The sequence below is a fragment of the Arachis duranensis genome, chromosome 2 (assembly GCF_000817695.3).
Source record: "Arachis duranensis cultivar V14167 chromosome 2, aradu.V14167.gnm2.J7QH, whole genome shotgun sequence".
In the NCBI taxonomy this organism is placed as follows: domain Eukaryota; kingdom Viridiplantae; phylum Streptophyta; class Magnoliopsida; order Fabales; family Fabaceae; genus Arachis; species Arachis duranensis.
The window spans coordinates 45,168,786-45,180,603 of NC_029773.3; positions in this window are offsets into that span (position 1 = coordinate 45,168,786).

Below are 11,818 nucleotides of genomic sequence, written 5' to 3' on the forward strand. Positions count from 1 at the left end.
TCTTCTTCTATTCTTTTGTTGTAATTTCCTTTATGTTGTTCTTATACTTTGATTGTAGATCCACTTTTGTTCCTTCCATTTTCTTTCAATTCTATAAGAGGTAATTCATAATAATTGTTCTTCTTCTCTTTTCTATTGTTGATCTCTTGCCTTTGTAGTTAGATCTCTTTTTAATTCTTGCATTTAATAATGTTTACTTCCATTGCACTCTATGTGTTTGTTAAAATGTCTCTTTTAGTTTTAGTGTAGATTTTGTTCCTCTTGGCCTAGGTAGAGTAATTAGTGACACTTGAGTTATCTAATTCCTTTGTTGATTGGTAATTGGAGAGATTGCTAATTGGTTTGGAGTGCACTAAAGCTAGTCTTTCCTTGGGAGTTGGCTAGGACTTGTGGCTCAAGTCAATTCATCCACTTGACTTTCCTTTCTTTAGTAAGGGTTAACTAAGTGGTAGCAATGAACAATTCTCATCACAATTGAGAAGGATAACTAGGATAGAACTTCTAGTTCTCATACCTTACCAAGAGCCTTTTATAGTTGTTAGTTTATTTTCATTGCCATTTACTTTTCATGCTTCTTATCCAAAAACCCCAAAACACATCACAACCAATAACAAGACACTTTATTGTAATTCCTAGGGAGAACAACCCGAGGTTTGAATACTTCGGTTATTAATTTTAGGGGTTTGTTACTTGTGACAAACAATCTTTTGTATGAAAGGATTAGTGATTGGTTTAGAAACTATACTTGCAACGAGAATTCATTTGTGAATTCTAAACCATCAAAAATCCGATCGTCAATGTGCGTCAGCGATGCATACACGTCACGTTCTCTTTTTGCCTCTCATGCCTACACATGATTGACGTGTACGCGTCGAGGCCCGCTGCAACCCTGCGACGCTCACGTGTCAGCTACGCCTATGCGTGGGTTTAAATGTGATGACCCCCCTGACGCGAGGAGCCCTAGCTCATTCGCGTGAATCCCCCTTCTCCCTCCAACGTCTCTCTGTCTTCACTCTTCTCCTCCTACCTCCATAACCACCACCATCAACCACACACCACCACCGCTTCGGCGACCCCGAACCGCCAACCCACCCCTCCTTCTTCTAATTTATTTTCTTTCTTTTGTTCCTTCTTTCTCCCTCTCTTCCTATTCCTCTTGATGACAAGTCATCATATACCCATTTTCTATGCTTTTTCATACAAGAAATTGATGATTTGTGCTTAAATATTGAATGCTTTTTGTACTTAAATGATATATTTTCTTGATATTTTAATTTTATAAATCTTGTAGGAAATAAGAAGAAAAAGAAGCAAAGAAGCACAAAAAAAGGAGAAAAAAAGAGCTTTGGGGTACACTTTGAAGTTGGGGTACACTTTGGAGCCTTAGGCCACGCTTTTAAAAGCGTGGCCCATGACCAAATCAAGGAAGGAAGCAGCCAGCACGCACACTGCCCTGCCCTTGCCAAGGGCAGGGCAGAATCGTGATACACATTGAGGATTGGAAGCAAATTTTGGCTAAGTTAAAATCTGGGCGCTAACAGCATGACCATGCCTACTTCAAAGGGCTATAACTTGAGCTACAGACGTCCGATTGATGTGCTTCCAGTTGCGTTGGAAAGCTGACATTCAGAGCTTTCCAACGATATATAGCAATCCATATTTGGCGAAAAATTGAGGCAGGAACGAGAGGCATCTTTAAGGGCAAAAAAATAAGCGAAAATAAACTAAAGTGCCTCCACCAAGGCTCGAAGCTGGAACCTCACTCCAAAACAATGTGGCGCTCAATTTTCTGCCCTGCCCTCTTGGAGAGCAGGGCAATGTCGTGCTCTTCATGGAAAATCAAGAAAAAATTGATCCTCAAGTGCTTTCACCAAGTTTCGAACCAAGCACCTAAGGGGAGTGAGGAGAGCATCATGGCACGGTCAAGGAAGTGGTGCGCGCACAAGACACACCAAGGCAACATTGCCCTGCCCTCCACAAGGGCAGGGCAGCATCCTATGCACCAAACTCACACGAACCAGCACGCACCAAGGGCACACGCAACATTTTCTGCCCTGCCCTCCACAAGGGCAGGGCAGCCTCCTGGGTTTAAATTCCTGTAATTATGTTCAAAAGTCACATTGCTCATAAAATCAAAATCATGTTCGCTTGACTAAACTTACCATTTAACTAAAGTTGCTTAATCTTCCAATCCTCGTGGGATCGACCTCACTCTTTGTGAGTTTTATTACTTGATACGACCCGGTATACTTGCCGGTAATTACGTAGGCCGGCTCCATTAGGAATAGATAGCTCTCTCCTTTAGTTTTCTTTTCTGTTTTAAATCTTGAGTGAGATTGGAGGAATTCTGTTTCATTCTCACCTTGAGATCTCTTGGTTACTTTTTCTGCATAATTGAAATTCACATACTGCTTCATCTTCTCTTTTAATTCTGCAATTCATTTATCTTCATTTCTTCTGCAATTCTGCAATTTGCTTTCTTTTACTTCTTCTGCAATTGTTCTTGTTGGATCAAGGAAGGATTTGAGATCTAGACTTGTTATCTAGTCTCCTCCAATCCTGAGATCTTCAACATTCTTTTAAATTGCTGCAAATTAAGCACTGCTTTTCTGTTTAGAATTCTTCAAGCAATTTCCATTTTCTGTTTAGATCTGTTGCATGATTTTGCACCTTTTACTTCTCTGTTTGATTGCTATTTACACTTTCCTGTTGAATTTTAATTTCCAGCACCCAACCCCCTTTACTTTTCATGCAATTTACATTTCTTGCAATTTAAGTTTTAGCTCTTTTACTTTCTTGTTCTTTAAGCTTCCTGCCCATTTACATTCTGCAATTTAAGTTCATTGCTATTTACATTTTGCTGCCACAATTCTCACTTAAATGTTAGCTTGACTAAACTAATCACCCACTAAAGTTGCTTGATCCATCAATCCCTGTGGGATCGACCTCACTCTTGTGAGTTATTATTACTTGATGCGACCCGGTACACTTGCCGGTTGGATTTGTGTGTTGGAAATTCGTTTTTCCATAAAAACACCATCACCTCTCAATTTCCACCAAGCATCGCCGCGGCCGCCCATTGCTGCGGGTGACCTCCACCCTCCAATGACAACCACTCCCCTTTCTTTTCTCTTTTGCATTCACTTCCTTCCCCTGTTTCTGAGCTCTGGCATTTTTGAGATCCTGTCTCAACTTCTGGTGCTGGTTCTACTTTAACCACCGCTGGCAGTGGCACCTCTGGGCTGGCCTTGTGCTGCATTCTACCCCTTCTATCTCCTTGTCCAGCATCCATTTCTATTTCTGCTTCCTTTCCAAGTTCCAATTTTCTTCCGTTTTAGTGCTGTTTAAATTTAGCTTGCCTAATTTGTTAGATTTTTGTTGAATTTGATTAGTTCGAAATGCATGTTAGATGATTCTAGGTGTTTAGGTAGTTTTAATTGATTTGTAATGGACTTAGGTTGGAATTCTTGTTGATTATGCTGTCTGGCTGGATAATGGATATATGTTTGCTTGATTGATTCTGCTGTTTGAAACATTTATGTTTTATGCATTTGCCACGATGCTGAGTTGTTTGGTTTGATGTTGTTTATTGGTATTTCCTTGTATATATTGTGATTGATGCCGTTGGTGCTATCTCTATGTGTTAATGCCAATTTCATATGAGTTGTTGTGTTTTTCATGTTTTAAATTGTCTTAGTTCATTTGGACTGAATTTGCTAATTGTTAGTATTACGGGGACGCTCAATTTATTGCCAAAATACTGCCGAATTTTTTTGAAATTTTTGTGCTACTAATTTCCAATTTGTGAATTGAATTTGGTAAATTTTGACTTTGGTTTCATTTGCTTCTTACCAAAATTAATTCATGATTTGGTCAGCTAGCATTCTGCCTCTTCTTTGTTTTCCTTTATTTGAATTACTTGATTGACGGGAAGAAGGGGCTATTTGACGGATTTCTGTAATAGTCCAGATCACTCGCTAGCACGATAATGTTCGCTTTGGCACACAAGGCCTCACGGTTTTGCCTTTGACGATAGGGATGATAGCCAAAGCTCCCCACACTCACTCGTCAAAATGCATCATGCTAGGGAGAGGTATCCATACCCATATAAGGCATGCTTCGTTCCCCTCCCCAATAGATGTGGGACCTTACAATCCATCCCCCTAATGGAGCCCAACACCCTCACTGGCACATCGATCCAGGCTCCGGCACTGATACCATCTGTAATAGCCCAGATCACCCGCTAGCACGATATTGTCTGCTTTGGCACACAAGGCCTCATGGTTTTACCTTTGACGATAGGGATGATAGCCGAAGCTCCCCACACTCACTCGTCAAAATGCGTCATGCTAGGGAGAGATATCCACACCCTTATAAGGCATGCTTCGTTCCCATCCTCAACCGATGTGGGACCTTACAATTTCTATGTCAAATAGGCCCTTATTGACCAATTGATTTTGAACATCTTTTATGTCTTTAACCTTTCAAGTTGGGTCAGAATATTTCGTCTTCATGGTCACAATTTAATTTTATTTTTCCTTAACCATTGAAGCTGCTTTCATATATTTTCAATTTAGCCTAATCTTATTCCTTTTTTATTGAGGTTCTTTGAAGTTGTAATTATTGGTGCATTTTTGCTTTTGTAACCATTTTCAATGAACTCTTAGTTTCAATTCACTTTCGGTTACATGAGTACATGTTTAATTCTTCTACACCAATTTTTGCACTTAAGTGATCAAACACATTGATGATGACTTTCATTTATCTTTTATGCTTATATGTGGTGCACGAAATTGTGATCTCTAATAATGGCATTCAACTTGGTATGCACGTTTATAACTCAGCACTTTCTTCACAACTCCGCACAACTAACCAGCAAGTGCACTGGGTCGTCCAAGTACTAAACCTTACGTGAGTAAGGGTCGATCCCACAGAGATTGTGGTATAAAGCAAGCTATGGTCATCTTGTAGATCTCAGTTAGGCTGATTTAAATGGTTATATTGGTTTCCGAAAATAGTAATAAACAAAACATAAAATAAAGATAAAGATACTTATGTAGATCATTGGTGGGAATTTCAGATAGGCGTATGAAGATGTTGTGCTCCTTCTGAATCTCTGCTTTCCTATTGCCTTCATCCAATCCTTCTTATCCCTTTCCATGGCAAGCTGTATGTAGGGCATCACCATTGTCAATGCCTACATCCTATCCTCTCAGTGAAAATGGTCCAAATGCCCTGTCACAGCACGACTAATAATCTGTCGGTTCTCGATCATGTCGGAATAGAATCCATTGATTTTTTTGCATTTGTCATCACGCCCAACAATCGCGAGTTTGAAGCTCGTCACAGTCATTCAATCCCTGAATCCTACTCGGAATACCACAGACAAGGTTTAGACTTTCCGGATTCTCATGAATGCCGCCATCAATTCTAGCTTATACCACGAAGTTTCTGATTAAGGAATCCAAGAGATATGCGCTTGGTCTAAGGTAGAACGGAAGTGGTTGTCAGTCACGTGTTCATAGGTGAGAATGATGATGAGTGTCACGGATCATCACAATCGTCATGGTAAAGTGCAATGAATATCTTAGAATAGGAATAAACTGAATTAAATAGAAAATAGTAGTAATTGCATTGAAACTCGAGGTACAGCAGAGCTCAACACCCTTAATTTATGGTGTGTAGAAACTCCACCGTTGAAAATACATAAGTGATAGTGGTCCAGGCATGGCCGAATGGCCAGCCCCCATGAACGTGATCAAAGGATCCTCAGGTAATCCAAAAATAATCCAAAGATTTCTAATACAATAGTAAAATGTCCTATTTATACTAGACTAGCTACTAGGGTTTACAGAAGTAAGTAATTGATGCAGAAATCCACTTCTGGGGCCCACTTGGTGTATGCTTGGGCTGAGCTTGAGCTTTACATGTGCATAGGCTTCTCTTGGAGTTGAACGCCACGTTGTAACATGTTTTTGGCGTTCAACTCTGGTTCGTGACGCGTTTCTGGCGTTTGACTCCAGAATGCAGCATGGAACTGGCGTTGAGCGCCAGTTTACGTCATATAATCTCGAATAAAGTATGGACTATTATATATTGCTGGAAAACTCTGAATGTCTATTTTTTAACTCCGTTGAGAGCGCGCCATTTGGAGTTCTGTAGGTCCAGAAAATCCATTTCGAGTGCAGGAAGGTCAGAATCCAACAGCATCAGCAGTCCTTTGACAGCCTTTTATCAGAGTTTTGCTCAGGTCCCTCAATTTCAGCCAAAAAATACTTGAAATCACAGAAAAATACACAAACTCATAGTAAAGTCCAGAAATGTGAATTTAGCATAAAAACTAATGAAAACATCCCTAAAAGTAGCTAGATCCTACTAAAAATTACCTAAAAATAATGCCAAAAAGCGTATAAATTATCCACTCATCACAACACCAAACTTAAATTGTTGCTTGTCCCCAAGCAACTGAAAATCAAATAGGATAAAAAGAAGAGAACATACTATAAATCTCAGAATATCAGTGAATATTAGTTCTAATTAGATGAGCAAGATTTATAGCTTTTTGCTTCTAAACAGTTTTGGCATCTCACTTTATCCTTTGAAGTTTAGAGTGATTGGCATCTCTAGGAACTTAGAATTTCAGATAGTGTTATTGATTCTCCTAGTTAAGTATGTTGATTCTTGAACACAGCTACTTTTATGAGTCTTGGCCGTGGCCCTAAGCACTTTGTTTTCCAGTATTACCACCGGATACATAAATGCCACAGACACATAGCTGGGTGAACCTTTTTAGATTGTGACTCAGCTTTGCTAAAGTCCCCAGTTAGAGGTGTCCAGAGTTCTTAAGCACACTCTTTTTACTTTGGATCGCGACTTTAACCACTCAGTCTCAAGCTTTTCACTTGGACCTGCATGCCACAAGCACATGGTTAGGGACAGCTTGATTTAGCCGCTTAGGCCTGGATTTTATTTCCTTGGGCCCTCCTGTCCATTGATGCTCAAAGGCTTGGATCCTTTTTACCCTTGCCTTTTGGTTTTAAGGGCTATTGGCTTTTTCTGCTTGCTTTTTCTTTTTTTCTTTCTATATTTTTTTTGTCACTTTTTTTTTCGCAAGTTTTTGCTATTCACTGCTTTTTCTTGCTTCAAGAATCAAATTTATGATTTTTCAGATTATCAGTAACATTTCTCTTTGTCCATCATTCTTTCAAGAGCCAACAATTTTAACATTCATAAACAACAAGATCAAAATTATGCACTATTTAAGCATTCATTCAGAAAACAAAAAGTGTTGTCACCACATCAATATAATTAAACTAAATTCAAGGATAAGTTCGAAACTCGTGTACTTCTTGTTCCTTTGAATTAGGAACATTTTTCATTTAAGAGAGATGAAGGATTCATGGAATTATTCATAGCCTTAAGACATAGTTACTACATACTAAGGATCATGAAGTAGAGACACAAAACATAAACAAACATATAGTATAAAAACTAAAAAATAGAGAAATAAGAACAAGGAATGAGTCCACCTTAGTGATGGTGGGGCTTTCTTCTTGAAGAACCAATGATGTCCTTGAGCTCTTCTATGTCTCTTCCTTGCCTTTGTTGCTCCTCCCTCATTGCTCTTTGATCTTCTTTAATTTCATGGAGAATGATGGAGTGCTCTTGATGTTCCACCCTTAATTGATCCATATTGTAACTCAAATCTTATAGAGAAGTGTTGAGTTGTTCCTAATAATTGTTGGGAGGAAAGTGCATCCCTTGAGGTATTTCCGAGATTTCTTGGTGATGAGCTTCCTCATGCGTCTCTTGGGATCCATGAGTGGGCTCTCTTGTTTGCTCCATCCTCTTCTTAGTGATGGGCTTATCCTCCTCAATGGGGATGTCTCCTTCTATGATAACTCCAACTGAGTAACATAGATGGCAAATAAGATGAGGAAAAGCTAGCCTTGCCATGGTGGAGGACTTTTCGGCTATTTTGTAGAATTCAAGGGAGATGACTTCATGAACTTATACTTCCTCTCCATTCATGATGCTATGAATCATGATGGCCTGATCCACAGTAACTTCGGATCAGTTGCTAGTGGGGATGATGGAGCGTTGGATGAACTCCAACCATCCTCTAGCCACAGGCTTGATGTCCAGTCTTCTTAATTGAACCGACTTGCCTTTGGAGTCTCTTTTCCATTGAGCTCCTTCCACACAAATATCCACAAGGACTTGGTCCAACCTTTGATCAAAGTTGACCCTTCTATTGTAGGGGCGTGCATCTCCTTGCATCATGGGCAAGTTGAATGCCAACCTTACATTTTTCGGGCTAAAATCTAAGTATTTCCCCCGAACCATTGTAAGACAATTATTTGGATTTGGGTCCACACTTTGATCATGGTTCCTAGTGATCCATGCATTGGCATAGAACTCTTGAACCATTAAGATTCTGACTTGTTGAATGGGGTTGGTCAGAACTTCCCAACCTCTTCTTTGGATCTCATGTCGGATCTCCGGATACTCATTTTTCTTGAGCTTGAAAGGGACCTCAGGGATCACCTTCTTCTTGGCCACAACATCATAGAAGTGGTCTTGATGGCCTTTTGAGATGAATATTTCCATCTCCCAGGACTCAGAGGTGGAAGCTTTTGTCTTCCTTTTCCCTTTTCTAGAGGTTTCTCCGGCCTTAGGTGCCATTAATGGTTATGGAAAAGCTCACGAGTTTGACTGCCTCTCCTAACAACAGAGCATTCAAATCCGTGAGATCAGAGTCTTCGTGGTATAAGCTAGAATTAATTGGCAACATTTTTGAGATCCGAAAAGTCTAAACCTTATTTGTGGTATTCTGAGTAGGATCCGGGAAGGGATGACTGTGACGAGCTTCAAACTCATGAATGCTGGGCGTGGTGAGAGACGCAAAAGGATCAATGGATATTCCATCATTAGTGAGAACCAACAGATGATTAGCCATGTACATGGACCCTATTCACTGAGAGGACGGCTGGTAGCCATTGACAATGGTGATCCACCAACATACATCTTGCCATGGAAGGAGACCAGTGTGTGTGAAGAAGAACACAGTAGGAAAGCAGAAATTCAAAGGACAGAGCATCTCCAAAACTCTAACCTATTCTCCATTACTGCGTAACAAGTATTCATTTCATGCTCTTTCACTTTTCACAACTAAAACTAAGAACCACTTTTGATATCCTGACTAAGAATAATAAGATAACCATAGCTTCCTTCAAGCTGGAAATCTCTGTGGGATCGACCCAGTGCACTTGCTCATTAGTTGTGCGGAATTACATAGTGTGAGTGTAATTTTCGTGCACCAAGTTTTTGGCGCCGTTGCCGAGGATTGTTTGAGTTTGAACAACTGACGGTTTATTTTATTACTTAGATTAGGAAAAATTTGTCTTTTTGGTTTAGAGTCTTTTACTTTCTTTTCAAAAAAAATTTCTTCAAAAATATTATTTTTCTTTATTAATTGTTAGTTTCTCATTGAGTCTAGTTGCATGTTTTAAGTTTGGTATCCTTTGTGTTTTTATCATCTAAAAAAATAGTTTTTATCTGTTCAATTCTTGTATTTGTTGAATGTGTCTATTTTCTTGGGAATAGTTTCCCCTTTGAGTCTTCCTTTATAAAATCTTTTTAAAAAAATAATTTTTCTTTGATTAAATCTTGTGCCAAATTTTAAGTTTGGTGTTCTCTTGTTAATTTTTCTTTAGTTTTCGAAAATTTTATTTTGGTTTTCTAAAAATTTTAAGTTTGGTGTTCTTTCTTTTGTTCTTGTTGTTCTTGTGAGTCTTCAAAGTGTTCATGAGTCTTCTTTGTGTTTTGATCTTAAAATTTTTAAGTTTGGTGTGCCTTGGTGTTTTCCCTCCAAAACTTTCGAAAACAAGGAGCATTGGATCTAAAAATTTTAAGTCTTGTGTCTTTTGTGTGTTTTTCTCTTTCATAGTAAAATTCAAAAATAAAAAATATCTTTTCCTTTAATTGCTCATAATTTTCGAATCCCTTGGGTTGACTTGGTCAAAATTTTTCAAATCATATCCTTTTAAGATTTTTGAAATCATATCTTTTTCAAATACATCCTAACCACTTTCTCTCTCCTCACTTTTTCGAAAATCCTCATAAATTATTTTCAAATCTTTTTTTATTTAAGTTCTTTTTTCTATTTATTTTATTTTATTATTTCGAAAATTTCTTTTAATAAATAAATATAATAAAATAAATAAAATAAATCCACATCATCTCCCTTTTTCCATCATGGATCTAAGTGGAAATGAACAGTCCAAAAGGACTCTGGAGTCATACGCTAACCCCACTACTGCTTCATATGGGAGTAGTATCTGTATACCGTCCATCAGAGTCAGTAGTTTTGAGTTGAATCCTCAGCTCATTATCATGGTGTAGCAAAATTGCCAGTATTCCGGTCGTCCATAGGAAGAACCTACTGAGTTTCTGGCACAGTTCTTACAAATTGCTGACACAGTACATGATAAGGAAGTAGATCAGGATGTCTACAGATTATTACTGTTTCCATTTGCTGTAAAAGACTAAGCTAAGAGGTGGTTAAATAACCAACCTAAAGCTAGCATAAGAACATAGAAACAGTTGTCAGACAAATTCCTGAATCAATATTTCCCTGCTAAGAGGATGACATAGCTAAGACTGGACATCCAAGGCTTTAAACAAGAGGATAATGAATCCCTTTACAACGCCTGGAAGAGGTACAGAGAGATGCTAAGGAAATGCCCCTCTGAAATGTTTTCAAAATGGGTGCAGTTAGACATCTTCTACTACGGGCTTACAGCAAAAGCTCAGATATCTCTAGACTATTCACCTGGTGGATCTATACACATGAGAAGAAGAATTGAAGAGGCTCAAGAGCTCATTGATACAGTTGCTAGAAATCAGCATCTGTACTTAAGTAATGAGTCCTCTATAAAAGAAGAGGCTAAGGTAGTTGATGAGCGGATAATTTGTACGCTTTTTGGCATTATTTTTAGTATATTTTTAGTAGGATCTAGTTAGTTTTTAGTATATTTTTATTAGTTTTTAGTTAAAAATCACTTTTCTGGGCTTTACTATGAGTTTGTGTGTTTTCTGTGATTTCAGGTATTTTCTTGCTGAAATTGAGGGACCTGAGCAAAAATATGATTCAGAGACTAAAAAGGACTGCAGATGCTTTTGGATTCTGACCTCCCTGCACTCGAAGTGGATTTTCTGGAGCTACAGAAGCCCAATTGGCGCGCTCTCAACGGCGTTGGAAAGTAAACATTCTGGGCTTTCCAGCAATATATGATAGTCCATACTTTGCCCAATATTTGATGGCCCAAACCGGCGTTCAAAGTCACCATCAGAATTCCCAGCGTTAAATGCCGGAACTGGCACAAGAATGGGAGTTAAATGCCCAAACTGGCACCAAAGCTGGCGTTTAACTCCAAGAAGAGTCTCTACACGAAAATGCTTCAATGCTCAGCCCAAGCACACACCAAGTGGGCCCGGAAGTGGATTTTTATGTCATTTACTCATCTCTGTAAACCCTAGGCTACTAGTTTTCTATATATAGGACCTTTTACTATTGTATTGAGATATCGGGGTAGTTATCTTTGTTCTGATGCTATCTTAGATCATTGGGAGGCTGGCCATTTGGCCATGCCTAAACCCTGTACTTATGTATTTTCAACGGTGGAGTTTCTACACACCATAGATTAAGGTGTGGAGCTCTGCTGTACCTCGAGTATTAATGCAATTACTATTGTTCTTCCATTCAATTCCGCTTGTTCTTGTTCTAAAATATCACTTGTTCTTCAACTTGATGAAT